At 33.7% G+C, this 23,108-nt stretch overlaps 1 protein-coding gene across 3 annotated transcripts in view; it reads left to right on the top strand.

The window, feature by feature from the left end:
* Positions 1–23,108, top strand: part of wdp (Leucine rich repeat protein windpipe) — a 191,976-nt gene that overhangs the window by 85,840 nt on the left and 83,028 nt on the right. The window contains exon 4 of one of the 3 annotated variants that reach the window (XM_075313381.1): positions 19,576–19,600. The exons of the other annotated variants lie outside the window; for them this stretch is intronic. The gene's annotated coding sequence lies outside the window, so the exon portion shown is untranslated. The remainder of the gene's footprint in view (positions 1–19,575; positions 19,601–23,108) is intronic. 3 annotated transcript variants of the gene reach the window in all.

The raw sequence follows: 23,108 nt of genomic DNA, 5'->3' as shown, positions 1-23,108 counted from the left end.
AATTTTATTGTGGCCATTCACGTTTTTAATTCTTGGAATCATATTACCTGGAGTTAAAGTTTCATTTAAAAGCTACATCAACAATAATCGAATTGTGAACGACCTGGTAAGGTAAGGAGGTTTAGTGTGATTATGGGAATTTGATTTTTTTCGACCAAGCGATTGATAGAACAATCGAAATTTAATATTGAATATTAATAAATAATAGTAATCTGCTTGAAGTTAATTTAAATTACTTCAATTTGTCGATGCAAGTCGTACGGCCATGTCTTCATTAAGTGTCTTTGTCACTTTCCTAATAGACCCTCTACACGCACGGAAAAAACATGTTTGGACATGGTTGCCGCATCAATTTAATGCTTATCTAGAGCATGTAATTGCCGCGAAAGCCATGTATTTTGTCTTTGTAAAAATAGTTTTCGAGCGGAGAAAAATGTATGGTGGCAATAAGCATTTGAATGGTTCTGAAATACCGCAAAAATGTATGGTGGCAATAAGCATTTGAATGGTTCTGAAATACCGCAAACATGTTCTATCATTTAAATGATAGAATTTGAGACCATTAAATGGTCGGGAAAATCATGTACCTGACCATTCAATTTTTTTACTTTTTTACAGGGGAAAAAATATTTTTATAGGTTAAGTATAGACATGTCTGGAACCATTACATGGCCATAAAGACCATTTACATTTTTTTCGTGACCATTTAATTTTTTAACTTTTTTGCAGCGAAAAGAATTTTATGAAAACAGTGAGCAGGTACACACGATTTTTATTTTGCGCGTCAGTCGTGTTTGATTGTTTCTTGGAATGGACGGTGAATACGGATTTACTGTGTTTTGTGTTAATTTATTTATTCATAAGTGACACGTGATTTTATGTGAACACAAAAAAGGAAAGTGTAATTGAAAAAATGTACCTGTAACAAAAACATAAAGTTAATTTTTTGTTTTCTTTTCTCAAGTGGCGTCCTTTTTTCAACGATGAAAAAAGTTTTTTCATAAAGATCAAAACATTTTAGGTTGTGACCATGTTCTTTTAACTAGGAGAAAATCATTTTTAATGAATACCATAACATGTTAAATCGTGACCATTGTCTTTTAATTCAAACAAAATTCTTTTTATCAATATAATAACATTTTAGATGAGGACAATTATATTTTTCTTAGAACCATGTTCACTGAGCCAACATGGTTGCAGGTTAAAATGTTACATGGTCGCCGCAAAAATAGCTGCTATCATATTACTTTGCTCTTCGAATATGATTGTGACAATCATGTTTCTTCTCTGCGTGTAACTTCTTCTTCTGCCGTGAGTGCATCCAGGTCTTGGCCTTATCCTTAAGTGTATCCTTTATAGTCTTTTGGAAGGCTTCTTTGTCTCCCCCTTTTCCCATCACTAAGAGAATGGATCCTACCTTAGTCTTCCTTACGGTTCGAACTAACACCTCTGCTTGACTTGGATTCACCTTATCCCTCAAACTTCTCAAGGTTAGGTAAGGTATATTTGCAGCCCGATATTCCAGGCTCACTTATACTATTCAGCCCATTGTGATACCACAGTGGTCAACTTCTCTCTTATCACTGAGTGCTGCCCCATCCTATGTTAAGCTTAATGACAAGGGATCTCCTTTTTAGAGACGAGTCCGAACGGCGATCCACATTGCAGTGAAGCCACTTAGAAAAGCTCAAACACTCAGAAATGTCACCAGCATTACTGAGGTGGGATAATCCACCGCTGAAAAACTTTTTGATGTTTGGTCGAAACTGTAAACAAAGAGCGCATGCTAACCATTGCAGCATGGTGGATCCCAAAACATTAGCATAACTGTGCCCGTCACAGGGTTTTATGACGACGGCATCGGGGCGTTCCTTTGGTCCCTGTGGTCATGGTTTGGTTTCACTCTTTTACCGCCCTAAAGCTTTATGTCTGAGTTTTTATTTACGCCCTTAGTTGCCAATAATCTATTTTATCTTTTATAAAGTTTCTTTCCTGAATTTGTCTTTGCTGGACTGTATGAACTTCGTTTGATTTTTGGGGTCCGTAGCGTGGGGGTATCTATCGCAAAATCCTCATGTATCCTTCTCGGTATCCCTCTCTTTCAATGCCATCTTCTAGGGTTTCCCGTAGTTACCGATGACATCAAGTAGTTCGTCTCTATCGGAGACTCTGTTTTGAACATCCCTATTTATGTTCTTTTGTCTAATTATTCCTCTTCTGATTTCCTCATTTTCATAATGAACTCGTGTCTCGACGAGCTATAATTTGAAAAAGTTCTCTCCGATGGGGGATATTCTCTATTTTCCCTAGGAATGCTCGGAATTTCGCGTTCCTTGAGGTTGGGATCTAATATAATCCGGTGTGGTGTATTCATCCAATCTCTCCTTCATTAGCAGGTACCGTGGCGGTGGGACCAGAGACCCCATTATCTTAGAGCTCCTTCTAAACATCGCTGCCAGCCTCCTTTCTCCTGCTCTCCCATCAGTCGAATTGTTAGTCGGGGTATTTATTCGATATGAGTCCAGCTATGGGCCGTTATCTGTGTCCGATAATGTAGTAGCCCTTTGAAGTGACCCCGAGGGTTACTATCCATTTCGTGACACAGAGCGTTCCCCAAGCCCTGCCAGGGGTTGAATGGGACGGGGACAGTACCCACATTAACCTTAAAGTATTTCCTTTTGGATGTCACTCCCAGGTACAGAATGCGACAATTGTCGGCACGATACTTCTATTCCGATCCATAGTTCAATTCGTTGTTCATATTCGTACGTCCGTGTCAATGTCATTCCTATGTTCTCCGTATGTGATTAGGGAGTCAACGTGGGCATCACTCCCCTTACTGCACTTATCTATAGGGCAACCTTATGGGAGGATGGCTACTTAACTGGCGGCATCCAATCGCTAACATATGTCGTAAAGACATCCTCGGATATACTTGCTTGTTTATAGCACATTCTTAATTTAATTTAATTTAATTTAATTTAATTGAAATTATAAAGGAAGTTACTTGAACTTTATCTTTATTAGATTTATTAGATATCTGTCATATTGTAGTATTTTCTGTTAAACACCCATGTTTTCAATGCTTTCATTCAACCTTTGAGATATGAGTCAATTATATTAGGCTTAAAACAATTTATTGCCTATTAAGGCCTAAATTGGTTATCATTTTACGACCCCAAACATAATACTTTGGCTATATTTTAAAACGACCTCCCTCCTAAGAAGTAAGCTTGACATCATTGTCATCTTCATAAATTAATATGTATTCCACAGTGTTTAAGGTGATAAAATATGCATGGCCGTTGAATATCTTCTGTGAGTTTAGTTTTTATTAGGCTGATAGTTGGTTTATTTTTTTCAAATTCATTGCGAAGTGTAGGCGTTGAATTGACAATGCAGCTTTTAAATTTTCATTAACGGAAATCAGCATAATTTTTAAGCACCGTTTCGTATTCCACCCACCACAATGGTTTGTCAGCGTAGTCTATGTTTCATGGTTCGTCATTGCTAAATTTGGCGATATCGTTTGCGTTTGTGGTCATCGTAACCTACTGACCACCAGTCAGTCTATGGTCTCCATATATATGTTCGGCTATAAGTGCTGCCGTGACATATGGCAAGGCTTTTTTGGTGATATGACTTCATGATGGCAATTAGTCGATCAAATGCTACTGTTTTCTGCATTATTCGAAGATAGATATATTTTTTTTGACAAATCCGTTTATTAGGGTGTACAGCTACTATTAAGTGAAAGAATTAGCAAGGGAAATTTTTGCACTCTTACCCAGCAAAAAAAGCGTCGCCAAACATGTAATGAAAATGTTCTTTTTGGATCCGGAAGTGGTGCAAAATTGACGCAGAAGCGATGGGCTTGTCATAGGACGGAAGTCCTCCATTTCAACAGCCGTTGCACTGAATTTGCATCACTTCTTTAGGTGTAATCCGAATTCAATGTTTTGGGTGTAAATTAAAAAATTCTGTGATATTTTGTAAAATAAATAATTTTTATAATTTTTAATGGATTCTAACGCTTGTCTGAAACGTTTAGCCTCAAATATTTTCAAAAATTCACAATTGGATTTAGGATCAGATTGGATTTAGCATTTTTTTCGACAAAATTTATTTAAATTAAGTAGTTTGTAGCATTTTATGAATTCTTACTCTGTTTTTAACCTATTTGAAATAAAAAAACCCTATTTGAAATTAAAAATATGAGAAAATCAAGTTTAAAACATGTAAGGAAAGTCTAAAGTCGGGCGGGGCCGACTATATTATACCCTGCACCACTTTGTAGATCTAAATTTTCGATACCATATCACATCCGTCAAATGTGTTGGGGGCTATATATAAAGGTTTGTCCCAAATACATACATTTAAATATCACTCGATCTGGACAGAATTTAATAGACTTCTACAAAATCTATAGACTCAAAATTTTAGTCGGCTAATGCACTAGGTTGGAACACAATGTTAGTAAAAAAAAATATGGGAAGTATTTAAATCTGAAGCAATTTTAAGGAAACTTCGCAAAAGTTTATTCATGATTTATCGCTCGATATATATGTATTAGAAGTTTAGGAAAATTAGAGTCATTTTTACAACTTTTCGACTAAGCAGTGGCGATTTTACAAGGAAAATGTTGGTATTTTGGCCATTTTTGTCGAAATCAGAAAAACATATATATGGGAGCTATATCTAAATCAGAACCGATTTCAACCAAATTTGGCACGCGTAGCAACAATGCTAATTCTACTCCCTGTGCAAAATTTTAACTAAATCGGAGTTAAAAATTGGCCTCTGTGGTCATACGAGTGTAAATCGGGCGAAAGCTATATATGGGAGATATATTTAAATCTGAACCGATTTCAACCAAATTTGGCACGCATAGCTACAATATTAATTCTACTCCCTGTGCAAAATTTCAACTAAATCGGAGCAAAAAATTGGCCTCTGTGGTCATATGAGTGTAAATCGGGCGAAAGCTATATATGGGAACTATATCTAAATCTGAACCGATTTCAATCAAATTTTGCACACTTAACTGCACTACTAATTGTACTCCTAGTGCAAAATTTCAAACAAATTGGGCCAAACCTCTGGCTTCTAGGACCATATTAGTTCATATCGGGCGAAAGATATATATGGGAGCTATATCTAAATCTGAACCGATTTCAACCAAATTTGGCACGCATAGCTACAATTCTAAATCTACTTCCTGTGCAAAATTTCAACCAAATTGGGCCAAAACTCTGGCTTTTAGGACCATATTAGTCCATATCGGGCGAAAGATATATATGGGAGCTATATCTAAATCTGAACCGATTTCAATTAAATTTTGCATACTTGACTATACTACTAATTGTACCCCTAGTGCAAACTTTCAACCAACTTCGGCCAAAAATCTGGCTTCTGGGGCCATATAAGTCCATATCGGGCAAAAGATATATATGGGAGCTATATCTAAATCTGAACCGATTTCAATCAAATTTTGCACACTTGACTACACGACTAACGGCCATTTTCATGTAGCTCCGTTAGGCTTTAACTGCCAGTTAACAGAAAGTAAATTGCAAATATCTTCTCTCCGGTTAACTTTAACTGAAAAATTTTCGTCAGTTAAGTTCCTAACTGGCCTATGGAATATAAAGGCAAGATGACAGCTTCGTCCATAATACGGTTTAAGAGTTGGTTAGTTAACGAAACACTAACGGAGCTTTATGAAAATGGGGGTAAGTGTTATGTTTATACAAAATTTCAAGCAAATCGGTATAAAACTCTGGCTGCTGGGTCCATATTAGTGCATATCGGGCGAAAGATATATATGGGAGCTATATCTAAATCTGAACCGATTTCTTCCAAAATCAATAGGGTTCTATTCCGACCCAAATTAGGAACATGTGCCAAATTTGAAGGCGATTGGACTTAAATTGCGACCTAGACTTTGATCACAAAAATGTGTTCACAGACAGACGGACGGACGGACGGACATGGTTATATCGACTCAGGGACCCACCCTGAGCATTATTGCCAAAGACACCATGTGTCTATCTCGTCTCCTTCTGGGTGTTACAAACATATGCACTAACTTATAATACCCTGTTCCACAGTGTGGCGCAGGGTATAAAAATTGAATTAAAATAACTTCCAGTGTAGTTAAAATAAAGGACATCATTGGGAGTACATCTTCTGGAAGTGCTTTTAAAGTTGTGCCTTTGGAAGAACTTCCAAATTTTTTTGCTGGGTAGTAAATACAGTTTGCTTTCTATCCCACTGAAAGGTCAATAGGCTATATAATTTATATTTTTTTCCTATACAATATTTGTTCACGTAATGTTTACATAACAGCCGCTTTATCAATTACAAGCCGCCGATATCATGAGCAAATGTTACTTGCTGACATCTCAAAATGACCCCTATCACTTGCATGAGTTATTGGAAAGTAATTGTTTGAACTTCAATTAACATTCCATTGAAGGTTATATTCTATAGCATTTTAAAAGCTTCATACTCCATACCAACTATAATTATCTGGAGTGCACAATGAAATGCAGTATCACAATATTGTTACTACTAGTAATTAAATGGTAAAACCTCTACTATTTGAGATAATTATAACGTCATTTTAAATTGTATACGCTTCGAGTTTTTTTCTAAAGTAAAATGATGTTTTTTGTTCTTTCCACCGTATGGTGGAAATTATTCAACATTGAATGAACCATATGTATTTTCACCTAATTTTTATTACAATTTAAATTTACAATTAAATTAAACCATTTTAAACAATTTGAAGAAACATAATTTTTGATGTGCGCGCTCCTGAATAGAGGGGGCGATACACTAAGTATGGTCACCTTCTAGAGCAAAATATTATATTTGGATGGGGAACATAGAATATTTTTGTCGCAAAAATGTTGTTTTCTCCCCAACCATAAAATGGTTGTCGAGATCAGATACATACTGTATGACGAAGTAACATGCCTAACAAAAAAAAAATTGGAATTTGTTCTAAAAGCATGTCCTCCCAAAGATGTTCTTTATTATAGTTTTTTAATGAGTAATTTTAACTTTTTTGTTTCAAATCGGTTAAAAACATAGTAAGAATTATTAAAATGGTAAAGTATTATTAAAATTTTTTCGATAAAATTTAAATCCGTTCTAGAAAAAAGGCAGATTTTTAACAAATATTTGAGGTCAAACGTTTGAGACAAGTTAGAATGCATTAAAAATTATACAAATTTTTTCTTTGGTAAAATATCACAAAATTGTTGAATTCACATCCAAAACACTAGGTTTGGATCATACCTTAAGAAGTGATGCAAATTCAGTGTAACGGCTGTTCAATGGTGGACATCCGTCCTATGACAAGCCCGTGCTAAATAAATCGCTTCCGCGCCAATTTTGCACCACTTCCGGATCCAAAAAGAACATTTTCACTACTTTTTTGGCGACGCTTTTTTTTTTTGCTTAGTAGTAGCAACAAACATGTTACATGTTCACCGTCCAATAATACCATTTTTCTCTAGGAGGTGATTATATTTCTCCTGTGGGTGTGATGGCTTTGTAGTCATCACACGCTGCACGAAAATGACCCTGCGATATTGTGGCCCACCGCCGTCTTTAGAAGTTCGACATTTTGCAAATTTTTAGTACTAACCTTATTCTCCAAATCCGCTAAGACAAAAAAGTCCAACGGATTGAGATCCGGAGATGTTGGTAGCCATTGAGCGGATGACTCGTGCTGAGAGCGATGGTGCTGTTTGGAATGTCCAAGGTCTGCGGCCGAAATGTTTGTCTGCCCAGTACTTCAATTCTGTATTTAGGACATTTTCCCCATAATTTTCGGCATTTTTTTTTTAACCGAACCAAAGGTGAATACGAGCGGGAAGCGACCATCGGTCGTTAAGGCGGTCCTCACCACTAGCATCGGTCCGCATCACTAACATCGGTCCTCACCACTAACATAGGCTGTGCTTGAGTTCTGGTAACTAATCGAACAGCTCCATTTGGAATGGCTTCTGATCGGATAAGGCTTAATTCGTTAAGTGGTAACTTTCATGCCAGCGAAGAAACTCCTCGACTCTTTCCTGTCTAAATTTTTTTGCATAAAGCACATATGTTAGGTACACAATTTCAATCTTCTAGAGTACATAGAGTTTTGTATGGAATGCAGTTAGGAAAAGAAAAAATGGATCCGCCCCAACGCGAACCTTCTAGGTAAAACAAAAATTGGCCACAAATTGTTACAATTTTGTTACAAAAAAAAAAAAAAAATTTTGGGGTCCATATCTCGCTAAGGGGCTTACAAGTTCTATCCAGCAAAGAAAAAAATCATAGAACTCAGATGATAATTGCGGATTTAGCAGATAAAACAAAATTTCATACATACGAGGTCAACAACTTTCAACGCCTACAGGTCAGCCCGTGGACCAACTAGGGACCCACAAACTTGCAAATTGATAGCTTAATCCGCTCAAATGTTGCAGACTTATTTCCAAAATGCGTTTCACAATCGTGAACGAACGGTGACAAAATTAAACGGAAACGTTCACAAAAAATTAAAACGGAATGTTCACGATTTCGTCCACGGGCTCACGATTTCATGAACGGCATTCGTTTTTCTTTGGCCATGAAAAGTCTTAAAATATTCGTTAGACGTTGCTATGGCAACTCCGCCGGTGGTGCAATGTGCTAAGGCGACTTTTAATGCGTAAGATGTAGACAACATAGGTTCGAGTCACGGTAGCGGAAATCTTTGTTTTAATTTTGTTTATGAATTCGTAAATATTAAGTTTTCAGATAATGAACGCTGGTTGTTGTTTTGAAAACGCATGGTGTCATTTTAAGTTGTCAGATTGACCCCATCTATTTTCAGTTTGACAAAACATGTGTGTTGATTCATTTTCATGAACAGATCGTTTTGAAACGGCCACGCCGTTCATGCTTTTTTCTATGGGTGCTGTGTCCTAAGGGGCTCTAACGATAGCCTTGGGGTTTACAAGCAAATATATAAAGCAAACCCACTTATGAATGCAATAGATCAAAATGCCTTTATCTGCTTGTAAACGATAAAATAAATCTGTCAGACGAGCAGTTTAGAAATGATGCCAAACCGAAATTGGTTTGCAATGCATATTAACCACACTGTAGACCAATATAAAATCCGTCGTTTCGAAATCGTGAACGAATGTTTGCGAAACTAAGAATGACTGTGTACAAATATATGAAGTATGGACTTTCGTGTTTTAAGAGTTGTTGAAACGTGAACGTCATTCACAATAATTTGTATACGTGTAACATTGTTATGTTAGATTGACAACGTCTGTTCCCTATATTGACACAATATATTTGCCTATTAACTTTCATAAACGGATGTAATTGAAACGCAAACACCTTCTACTATAGAAAATAATTTAAATTGTTTCAAACTCTTCTAGAATATTAGATTAAAATCCTACTCGCAATTTTGAACTGCTTTGCATTCAGTACTTTCGTACAAACTTTGAAAAACATCATCATGTTCGCCGATTATGTAATGAATTTAATAAATACTTTAAATATTTCGATCTGCCTGAAGATAAATATAACAAAGCGTCCATATCCTTGCACAACGTACCAAATTTCAATCGAATCGGATGAAATTTACTCCTCCAAGAGGCTCCGGAGGTCAAATCTGGAGATCGGTTTATATGGGGGCTATATATAATCATGAACCGCTATGGACTAATTTTTGCATGGTTGTTAGAGACCATATACTAACACCATGTACCAAATTTCAGCCGGATCGGATGAAATTTGCTTCTCTTAGAGGCCTCGCAAGCCAAATCGGGGGATCGGTTTATACGGGGGCTATATATAATTATGGACCGATGTGAACCAATTTTTGTATGGTTGTTAGAGACCATATACTAACACCATGTACCAAATTTCAGCCGGATCGGATGAAATTTGCTCCTCCCAGAGCTCCGGATCGGTTTATTTGGGGGCTATATATAATTATGGACCGATAGGATGGAGTATTTGCATGGTTGTTAGAGACCATATACATATATATATATATATATATATATATATATATATATATATATATATATATATATATATATATATATATATATATATATATATATATATATATATATATATATATATATATATATATATATATATATATATATATATATATATATATATATATATATATATATATATATATATATATATATATATATTCTAGGTCGTAGTGAAATTCTGAGTCGATCTAGCGATGTCCGTCCGCCTGTCCGTCCATACATTATGCGGTCTTAGACTAATATTTAGATGAGTTACAAACGGAATGACAAAGTTAATACCCTATGATGGAGGGTATAAAAATGTGTACTACTAGCGATGAAATCAGCATTTTGGCCTATTCATTATTTACAAGAGGTTTTTCTTGGCCAGGATAGTTTGCAATTTCCACCAAATATTTTCATAATGTCCAGTAGCTGCAGTTGAAAATCTCTAAAAAGTTGACAATTGCTTTCTACAATCTAGACCTGCCATAAACTTGACAAGCCATTTTTCATGGCAAAATTGTTTTTCTCCCCCTACATCATAGTAGTATTTATTGAAAATTTAATACTCCCACTTCTCTGGTTAAGGCTTCATTTAAAATTGGTATTTTAATTGCTGTAAACTATTCACGACGAAAGCCAATTATAAAACTTTGGTAACACCTTCACCAGTCAGCAGCTAAAAATCTCCTCCGTTGCCGTTGCCTTTAACCATGATTTTGTTTTGTTAATCTGGAAATTTAGCATTTGAACTGACAATGTTTGAGTAAAAAAAAACCGCATGTCACCATCAATTTCCCTCCAATCAACTGAAGTCTTAACTTGAACTAGACATGGTAATGGTGGAACCATAGCCTAAGAGCATTGCATGTAAAGTGTTTTGATTGTAGAAAAAATAATGAAAAATGTCTCACAAATCTAGACAATTTAAATTTAATGGAGCAACCATATTAGACCAGGAATCTAACGAAGAAGGAACTGTTTGACATGTTAAGGAAATAACTAAGCCGGTTTACCTTAGACATGCATTTACTCAGCATTTGTTCTCTTGTGTTTGTAGGCCTTCCCCCATTTAAGCATTTCCAGACTACTACTACTACTGTGTGACACAGACAATACAATCATGACAGTCAGATTGACATTCGAAATTTTAATGGAATTGTTAAATGCAACTAAGCAAACGCAGACAATGTGATGGAAATACAGTAGATAAACTTGCAATAGAGAGCTAATGAAATTAATCAAATTAGAATTAAGGTTATTTAAAATATATGTAGTCAAATTTAATGTTTTAATTAATTATTATTTTTTTTTTTTAATTTAAACTATTTTTATTTAAATTAAAATTATTTTTTAATTACTTTAATTTTATTCTATTTAATTTGGATTAATTTAATCATTTAATTTAAAATAAAGCAAATGTAAAACAGTTGTAAGTAAAAATAAAAAAAATCTGCAATCAATGTAAATTTAAATAGAATCAAATTTCCCTCTATAGATATTTCAAATAAAACAAGTATATACGGCCGTAAGTTCGGCCAGGCCGAATCTTATGTACCCTCCACCATGGATTGCGTAGGAACTTCTACTAAAGGCTGTCATCCACAATCGAATTACTTGGGTTGCGATAACACTTGCCGATGGCAAGGTATCGTAAAACTTTTTAACACTGTCTTCTAAATTGTAAGTTAGCCCATACGGGGTATATATTAAACAAAAAAAGGCCGATTAAATACGTATATAATATAGTTTGACAAAATTTTCTATAGAAATGAAAACTTGACAAAATTTTCTATAGAAATAAAATTGTGACAAAATTTTGTATAAAAATATAAACTTGACAAAATTTTCTATAGAAATAAAATGTTGACAAAATTTTCTATGGAAGTAAAATGTTGACAAAATTTTGTATAGAAATAAAATGTTGACAAAATTTTCTACAGAAATAAATTTTTTACAAAATTTTCTATAAAAATAAAATTTTGACAAAACTTTCTATGGAAATAAAATTTTGACAAACATTTCTATAGAAATAAACGTTTGACAAAACTTTCTATAGAAATGAAATTTTGACACAACTTTCTATAGTAATAAAATTTGACAAAATTTTCTATGGAAATAAAGTTTTGGTAGATTATTTTTGGCGATATGGACCAATTTTTGTGTAATAAGTCATCGGCTATATATAACTAAAGACCGATATTGACCAATTTTTACATGGCTGTTAGAGGCCATATATTGACAAAATGTACCAAATTTCAACCGCATCGGATGACTTTTGCTATATATAATTATCGACCGATATGGACCAATTTTTGCATGGTTGTTAGATACCATATACTAACACCATGTACCAAATTTCAACTGGATCGGATGAATTTCGCTCCTCCAAGAGGCTCCTGAGGTCAAATCTGGGGATCGGTTTATATGGGAGCTATATATAATTATGAACCGATATGGACCAATTTCTGCATGGTTGTTAGAGACTATATACTAACACCACGTACTAAATTTCAATTGGATCGGATGAATTTTGCTCCTCCAAGAGGCTCCGGAGTTCAAATCTGGGGATCGGTTTATATGGGAGCTATATATAATTATGAACCGATATGGACCAATTTTTGCATGGTTGTTAGAGGCCGTATACTAACATCAGGTACCAAATTTCAACAGGATCGGATGAATTTTGCCCCTCCAACAGGCTCCGGAGGTCAAATCTGGGGATCGGTTTATATGGGGGCTATATATAATTATGGACCGATATGGACCAATTTTTGCATGGTTGTTAGAGACCGTATACTAACATCAGGTACCACATTTCAACCGGATCGGATGAATTTTTCCCCTCCAAGATGCTCCGGAGGTCAAATCTGGGGATCGGTTTATATGGGGGCTATATATAATTATGGACCGACATGGACCAATTTTTGCATGGGTATTAGAGACCGTATACTAAGACCACGTACTAAATTTCAACCGGATCGGATGAATTTTGCTCCTCCAAGAGGCTCCGGAGGTCAAATCTGGGGATCGGTTTATATGGGAGCTATATATAATTATGGACCGATATGGACCAATTTTTGCATGGTTGTTAGAGGCCGTATACTAACATCAGGTACCAAATTTCAACCGGATCGGATGAATTTTGCTGCTCCGGGAGGCTCCCCAAGCCAAATTTGGGGATCGGTTTATATGGGGGCTATACGTAAACGTGGTCCGATATGGCCGATTTTCAATACCATCCGACCTACATCAATAACAACTACTTGTGCCAAGTTTCAAGTCGATAGCTTGTTTCGTTCGGAAGTTAGCGAGATTTCCACAGACGGACGGACAGCCGGACAGACGGACAGACGGACAGACGGACGGACGGACATGCTTATATCGACTCAGAATTTCACCACGACCCAGAATATATATACTTTATGGGGTCTTAGAGCAATATTTCGATGTGTTACAAACGGAATGACAAAGTTAATATACCCCCATCCTATGGTGGAGGGTATAAAAAGCCGAAGAACCGTTGAGAAAAAAAGATGAAATAATACATATTGACCCAAACAGTCCATTAAAAAATAAAAGTCTCAAAATAATTGTATTTATTTTATTATTTATTTATTTTATTATTTATTTATTCATTATAAAGTTACAATTTAATTTCATCTAATTTAGTTTAATATTATAACTAAAATTAGTAGAGCAGCAGCTTTTGTAAATTTTCCTATTTGATCGATGTTTACTTCTTCATTTACCCCACTGTGCCTCCATGTTTGCTGACAATAGTACCATACACCATACTAACGAGTCACACACAAATGCACCAAATTAAGTCTAACGACAGTTTAACACTTTTTGCTAAATTAGTGGCGAAAAATACAAAACAACAAACAAAAATAGATCTGTACAAAATCACTTCTATGATTATGAACAAACCGGAAATATTAGTGTGCATTTTTATAAATAACGTTCTTATCTGATCTGAATCAGCTACAGAGTAATTAGTGTGGACAAAAAATATTGAGACTGAAGTCTTGTGTAAAGGAAAAAAATGGACTTATGATAGGTGTGATGAAAAGTGTAAATTTAGTATAATTCAAATTCACAAGAGGCCACAATAACAAAATTCATTGGTCACGTGTCACAGATGATCTTATGAACATTGATTGTAGTGAACTTGAGCGAAAGCAATAATTACTGCATGAAAGGAAAATTTTGAAAGTAATGTATGGCATACGGTATTATGTATAAGTGCAGGGAAAATATTCAAGTAATTAAACAAAAAAAATCTCTAGTGAAATAGATACTAAAGTGATGCGTTTGAAAAATAATAAATAATGCACACGTTTTTTTTTTAACTCAGTCTCAATAATTGAACATAGATTTCACGAGTATGTACTTTCGAGATTTTCCCAGCCAGTGTTACCGATGAAAATTTTGAAAAAAATCACACAAAATAGTATTTTTTTTTTTTTTTGGTAAAGTTTTTTTTTTAAATCCTTACTAGTATTTTACTATTTATTACATTCCACGAAAAATACAAAGGAAACAGTTAATTAACATAATTAACTATTTTGATAACCTATTACATAAAATTCAGTAAAACATATCCAGTAAATTTAAAACTGGTAACATGCATTCGCAAGTTTAATCTTTTAACTTGTTCATCAATTTTTTCGCAAATCGATGACGCGAGTAGGTAGAAATCCTACCAGCTTTACCCTTTTCTTCTCTGAAGAATGTTTCCATTTATTTGCATTGCTTCTTGAAACGTTGCTTCTTTTAGTATTCGACATCAAAATTTTCCACTTCAGAATTAGAGTCCGAGCAGAAAACAAGTATATACGGCCGTAAGTTCGGCCAGGTCGAAGCTTATGTACCCTCCACCATGGATGGCGTAGAAACTTCTTCTAATCACTGCCATCCGCAATCGAATTACTTAAGTTGCGGTAACGCTTGCCGATGGCAAGGTATCTTAAAACCTCCTACCACCGTCTTCTAAATTGTATGTAAGTCTATACGTGGTATATATTAAATCAAAAAAGATCGATTAAATACGTATATAATTCAGTTTGTCAAAATTTTCTATAGAAATAAAATTTTGACAAAATTTTCTATAGAAATAAAATTTTGACAAAATTTTCTATAGAAATAAAATTTTGACAAAATTTTCTATAGAAATAAAATTTTAAAAAAATTTTCTATAGAAATAAAATTTTCACAAAATTTTCTATAGAAATAAAATTTTCACAAAATTTTCTATAGAAATGAAATTTTAACAAAATTTTCTATAGAAATAAAATTTTTACAAAATTTTCTATAGAAATAAAATTTTCACAAAATTTTCTATAGAAATAAAATTTTCACAAAATTTTCTATAGAAATAAAATTTTGACAAAATTTTCTATGGAAATAAAATTTTGACAAAATTTTAACAAAATTTTCTATAGAAATAAAATTTTGACAAAATTTTCTATAGAAATAAAATTTTAACAAAATTTTCTATAGAAATAAAATTTTAACAAAATTTTCTATAGAAATAAAATTTTCACAAATTTTTCTATAGAAATAAAATTTTGACAAAATTTTCTATAGAAATAAAATTTTCACAAAATTTTCTATAGAAATAAAATTTTCACAAAATTTTCTATAGAAATAAAATTTTGACAAAATTTTCTATAGAAATAAAATTTTAACAAAATTTTCTATAGAAATAAAATTTTCACAAAATTTTCTATAGAAATAAAATTTTGATAAAATTTTCTATAGAAATAAAATTTTGACAAAATTTTCTATAGAAATAAAATTTTAAAAAAATTTTAACAAAATTTTCTATAGAAATAAAATTTTGACAAAATTTTCTATAGAAATAAAATTTTAACAAAATTTTCTATAGAAATAAAATTTTGATAAAATTTTCTATAGAAATAAAATTTTGACAAAATTTTCTATAGAAATAAAATTTTAAAAAAATTTTAACAAAATTTTCTATAGAAATAAAATTTTGACAAAATTTTCTATAGAAATAAAATTTTAACAAAATTTTCTATAGAAATAAAATTTTGACAAAATTTTCTATAGAAATAAAATTTTGACAAAATTTTCTATAGAAATAAAATTTTCACAAAATTTTCTATAGACATAAAATTTTCAAAAAATTTTCTATAGAAATAAAATGTTCATAAAATTTTCTATAGAAATAAAATTTTGACAAAATTTTCTATAGAAATAAAATTTTGACAAAATTTTCTATAGAAATAAAATTTTAAAAAAATTTTCTATAGAAATAAAATTTTCACAAAATTTTCTATAGAAATAAAATTTTAACAAAATTTTCTATAGAAATAAAATTTTCACAAAATTTTCTATAGAAATAAAATTTTCACAAAATTTTCTATAGAAATAAAATTTTCACAAAATTTTCTATAGAAATAAAATTTTCACAAAATTTTCTATAGAAATAAAATTTTGATAAAATTTTCTATAGAAATAAAATTTTGACAAAATTTTCTATAGAAATAAAATTTTGACAAAATTTTCTATAGAAATAAAATTTTAACAAAATTTTCTATAGAAATAAAATTTTGACAAAATTTTCTATAGAAATAAAATTTTGACAAAATTTTCTATAGAAATAAAATTTGAACAAAATTTTCTATAGAAATAAAATTTTCACAAAATTTTCTATAGACATAAAATTTTCAAAAAATTTTCTATAGAAATAAAATGTTCATAAAATTTTCTATAGAAATAAAATTTTGACAAAATTTTCTATAGAAATAAAATTTTAACAAAATTTTCTATAGAAATAAAATTTTCACAAAATTTTCTATAGAAATAAAATTTTCACAAAATTTTCTATAGAAATAAAATTTTCACAAAATTTTCTATAGAAATAAAATTTTGGTAGATTATTTTTGGCTCGAGTGGCAACCATGATTACGAACCGATATGGACCAATTTTTGTGTGATCGGCTATATATAACTATAGACCTATATGGACCAAATTTGGTATGGTTATTAGCGGCCATATACTAACAACACGTTCCACATTTGAACCGGATCGGATGAATTTTGCTCCTCCAAGAGGCTCCGGAGGTCAAATCTGGAGAACGGTTTATATGGGTGCTATATATAATTATGGACCAATTCTGGCACGGTTGTTAAAGATCATATACTAACACCATGTTCCAACTTACAACCGGATTGGATGAAATTTGCTTCTCTTAGAGACTCCGCAAGCCAAATCTGGGGATCGGTTTATATGGGGGCTATATATAATTGTGAACCGATGTGGACCTATTTTTGCATGGTTGTTAAAGATCATATTCTAACACCATATTCCAAATTACAACCAGATTGGATCCCCAAATCTGGGGATCGGTTGGTATGGGGGCTATATATAATTATGGACCGATATGGACAAATTCTGGCACGGTTGTTAAAGATCATATACTAACACCATGTTCCAAATTACAACCGGATTGGATGAGATTTGCTTCTCTTAGAGGCTCCGCAAGCCAAATCTGGGGATCGGTTTATATGGGGGTTATATATAATTGTGAACCGATGTGGACCAATTTTTGCACGTTTATTAGATATCATATACTAACAACATGTACCAAATTTCAGGCGGATCGGATAAAATTTGCTTCTCTTTGAGGCTCCGCAATCCAAATCTGGGGATCGGTTTATATGGGGGCTATATATAATTATGGACCGATATGGACAAATTCTGGCACGGTTGTTAAAGATCATATACTAACACCATGTACCAAATTTCAGCAAGATCGAATGAAATTTGCTTCTCTTGGGGGCTCTGCAAGCCAAATCTGGGGATGGGTTTATATGGGGGCTATATATAATTATGGACCGATGTGGAAAAATTTTTGCATGGATCTTAGAGACCATATACCAACACCATGTACCACATTTCAGCCGGATTGGATGAAATTTGCTTCCCTTTGAGGCTCCGCAAGCCAAATCTGGGGATCGGTTTATATGCGGGCTATATATAATTATGGACCGATGTGGACCAATTTTTGCATGGTTGTTAGATACCATATACCAACACTATGTACCAAATTTCAGCCGGATTGGATGAAGTATGCTTCTGTTAGAGGCTCCATAAGCCAAATCTGGAGGTCCCTTTATATGGGGGCTATACTTAAAAGTGGACCGATATGTCTCATTTGCAATACCATCCGACCTTCATTAATAACAACTACTTGTGCCAAGTTTCAAGTCGATAGCTTGTTTCGTTCGGAAGTTAGCGTGATTTAAACAGACGTATGGACGGACGGACGGACGGACGGACATGCTTATATCGACTCAGAATTTCACCACGACCCAGAATATATATATACTTTCTGGGGTATTAGAGCAATATTTCGATGTGTTACAAACGGAATAACAAAGTTAATATAACATACCCCCATCCTACGGTAGAGGGTATAAACAAATTTGAAATTATGTCAATAGATTTTTTGGATGACTGGGAATTTCGTGTGAAATATTTGGCAACATATTTCAACACATTTTTGCGTAGCTATTGAAAACGAACACGTTTTACTTGTTCAAATGAAATCCGAAATAATGATGTAGCAAAATATCTGCAAAACTAATGTGGAATAAATGCACCGCGTGCTAAAAAAATATATCCATTCTATGATCAGTCGGTATAAAATTCATTGCATCTGATCCGATTTTGTACAACTTCCAAATCCAAACAAACATTTGCATTGATTTTTTTGCTACTTTGTTTGCTCGGAAAATTAAGCTGATATTCGATATTGACTACAATGATTCATATTATGATGAAATTCAAAAATTCGTGTATGACCAATACAAAACTAATTAATTGAAACAGTTCAACATGATCTAAGGATCTCTTCTTAAAATATTTGCAATTTGTTAATGTTTAAAGATCTTTAGACACATGGAAGAACACGCGTCCTAAGATTTATTTTGCATTTAAAATAATTCTCAAACGGTTCGTTATATGTATATAGAATCCAAGAATCCAAAGATTGGCAAGAATATAAATAAATATAAAAACTCAAAAAATACAAATAAGTACCAAGAAAATATTATAAGAATACATACATCACATCTTATATTTTTAATAGCTCAATTTTTCTTAATTTTTATATTTCACGCCAGTGGAAATCATGTGAATCGCATGTCACATTTTTTTATGGCCAAGGGTGGATGGTTCTTACGTTTGGTTTTATAGTCTCATTTAATGCCTGTCACTCAAGATATTTCATATACATAAATAATATACTATTTTACTTTGAAATATGTTTGAAGATATTTAAATGAATGTCTCGATTCATGTATGTACGAGTATGTATGTTTTGTATCGTTTTTGCTTAAAGCAAATATCAAATCATTTTAAATCATTGACCGGAACCCATTTATGTTTTTAATAATTTGATTAGAAATATAAATAAATCAAAATTATTTATAATTATTTAATATATTTTACTATACATGCTGCTTTGTTTATTTCTATTTCCAGGTAATTCACCATAATTCAAAAAAAGGTAAACCTTGCAATTTTTTTAAGTTTTAAATATATTTCACTGCCCATCTAGGTTAAATTCTAAAAATTATTTATATTCTCTGGAAACAATGTTTATTATTCACTTGGCTAGTTTATTTTATGAAGTCATTTCATTTGCCTGTGTGTTTTTTTAATTTATTATTTCAATTTCAAGTTTATACATTTAAAAAAAGAGAAATGTTCTCTTCTAATGTATATTTATGTAGCATTAAGTTAATTTTAATTATTGCCATGTTTTATATTCATGAACTTGTCATGATCTCTATTAAAGGCTTAAAAAATAGCTCAATGAGCTCAGCTTAAATTTTACTGTTATGACAATCAATTAAATTCATTTATTGTTATTGTCTTTTGTTAGTTTGGGTAATAGGAAATTTAGCTAAATTAGAAAATCCCAGACAATTTTTGTATAAAAGTAAGAGAGGGAGAGAGAGGGTTTTTAAGAGCACATCTAGAATGCCCACCACCACAAATCAAATATAATAACTTTCTATGAAAACCCCTCTTCGTAGTAAGTTACTTGAAAATATAAAGAATTTCAGATGCATTTGTGTACGTTTCCGAAGTTCAATTTAAATTTTCTACAAAGAACGATTACATTTATAAAATTCTGGATTTATAAGAACCAAAAGAAATCTTATGGCGATTTCGATTCTTATAAAAAGTGCAAAATTGTCTGTAAAATATAAACGACAGTGATGTAGCTTTTGGGCTAAGGATCCCTGAGAGCATTATGTATTTAGTATGACATTATAATTTGGGAGCAAACCTAGGATTATACCTTTTCACAGAAACGAAAACGCCCTTAAGTAACACCTTGATTTGAAATCTAAATACTCCCGATTTTTACACCCATTATTTGAATGGGTATGAGAAGTAAAATCCTAAAATTTTATTTTTAGTTTCAGGCAATTTGAATGACCAGCCTTCAAGTGAAATTGGTAGATCGATATATGGTGGGTTCACCAAAATAAAAATGGACCCAAAAATGGACTAGAATCGACAGAGCTCTTTGTGGGTCTAAAATACCACTAGATTTCCAATTTCGGGCAAATCGGATAAAAATCACTAGAAGTCCAAGAATTCAAATACAGAGATCGGTTTATTTGGGGCTATACCAGAGCATAGACCGATACACTCAATTCGTCTAGATTTCCAATTTCATGTTTTCAAATATCTCTATATATCCAATTTCAGGAAAACCGGATAAAACTTGCAATTTCTAGGCGCTCAAGAATTCAAATCGGGAGATCGGTCTATATGGGGGCTAAAGGGTGATACGGTCAAAATTTGGTCAAGGGAAAACGCGTCTAAATCGGTGAAATCGTTTATTTAAAAAATCAAATTAAATTTATTTTTCAAGTTCAATTAGTATAAAATTCAGGAAAAATAATCAGTTAGGCTTTCGCTTTTCCATATCCGAATTGCCGGGCCTCACGCTTGACACCTGCCATCAGATTTTGTACAGCCACCTTGTCCACCTTCTTCGCCGCAGAAAGCCAGTTTGCCTTGAACTGCTGCTCGTCCTTAGCAGTTTTTTTTGGTCTTCTTTAGGTTCCGCTTGACAATAGCCCAGTATTTCTCAATTGGGCGGAGCTCTGGCGTGTTGGGAGGGTTCTTGTCCTTGGGAACCAACTGCACGTTGTTGGCGGCGTACCACTCCATGGCCTTTTTACCGTAATGGCAAGATGCCAAATCCGGCCAAAACAGTACCGAACAACCGTGTTTCTTCAGGAAAGGCAGCAGGCGTTTATTCAAACACTCTTTCACGTAAATTTCTTGGTTGACAGTCCCGGAAGCTATGAAAATGCTGCTTTTCAAGCCACAGGTACAAATGGCTTGTCAAACCAGATATTTCTTTGCGAACTTTGACAGTTTTATGTGCTTGAAAATATCTGCTACCTTTCCCCTTCCTTTTGCCGTATAAAACTCCTGTCCCGGAAGCTGCTTGTAGTCGGCTTTGACGTAGGTTTCGTCGTCCATTACCACGCAGTCAAACTTCGTCAGCATCGTCGTGTACAGCCTCCGGGATCGCGCTTTGGCCGTCGTATTTTGTTTATCATCGCGATTTGGAGTCACTACCTTCTTGTAAGTCGATAGTCCGGCTCGTTTTTTGGCTCGATGCACGGTTGTAGACGATACACCCAGCTTATTTGCGGCATCTCGGAGAGAGAGGTTAGGGTTTCGCTTGAAACTACCGGCTCTCTCTTTGTTGTCTCAGCGGCTTCCGGTTTTCGATTTCCCCCCATCCAGACTTCCTGGCTGTCGACAAACGTTCCTCAAACACTTTAATTACATTTGTAACGGTTGATTTGGCAACTTTTAGTGATTTTGCCAGCTTTGCGTGCGAGTAGCTCGGATTTTCGCGATGCGCGAGCAAAATTTTGATACGCTGCTCTTCTTGCTTGGACGGCATTTTGACAACTGAAGAGTGAATTCCAAAATCAAAATAGGAGCAACATTCTACACACACACACACCTTCAAAATGAGGGGTGTTCAGGTTTTTTTAAATGAAAATTGAAAGAAATACGTCAAGTTTATATTTACCAAATTTTGACCGTATCACCCTTTATACCAATACATGGACCGATACACATCATGTTCGGCATACCTATTTTTAGTCCTAAAGTACCACTACGATGAGTCGGTTTATATGGGGGCTATATCAAAACATGGACCGAACTTGACCTGTCTGCAGACAAAAACGGAATCTGTAAAAATTTCAGGATGATAGCGCCATTATTGAATGATTTGGTGTGATTAACATACAGACAAATGGACATGGTAATATCGTCTTGAGTCGGTTTATATGGGAGCTATATCAAAACATGGACCGAACTTGACCTGTCTGCAGACAAAAGCGGAATCTGTAAAAATTTCAGGATGATAGCGCCATTATTGAATGGTTTGGTGTGATTAACATACAGACAAATGGACATGGTTATATCGTCTTAAAATTTCTCCCTGATCAAGAATATATACCTTATATAGTCGGAAACCGGTATTTCGATGTGTTACAAACGTAATGGCAAACTTATTATACCTTCATCACCATTCTATGGAGGTGGGTATAAAAAAGGAGTGCTAGTTCGAGAAATTGTGTTCGCGAAAAAGTGTATCTTCAGTGTTCATCATGAATATCCATCTACAAAACCGTGAACATCCAGTGTGGATCATGAATATCCGTTTGCGATACCATGGTTAGGTTAGGTATAGTGGCAGCTCTATATTTTTATGGACTCACTTGGATAGTCCATTGTGATACCACAGGTGGTGAACTTATCAATGAGTGCTACCCGATTCTTATGGCAATTTCGTGAACCTCCGTTCACGATTTTTATACCCTCCACCATGGGATGGGGGTATATTAACTTTGTCATTCCGTTTGTAACACATCGAAATATTGCTCTAAGACCCCATAAAGTATATATTCTGGGTCGTGGTGAAATTCTGAGTCGATCTGAACATGTCCGTCCGTCCGTCCGTT

This window comes from Haematobia irritans, chromosome 5 (assembly GCF_050003625.1).
Source record: "Haematobia irritans isolate KBUSLIRL chromosome 5, ASM5000362v1, whole genome shotgun sequence".
Classification (NCBI taxonomy): Eukaryota; Metazoa; Arthropoda; class Insecta; order Diptera; family Muscidae; genus Haematobia; species Haematobia irritans.
Note: the sequence above shows the minus strand (reverse complement) of the source record. Positions and strands in the feature narration are given on the sequence as shown.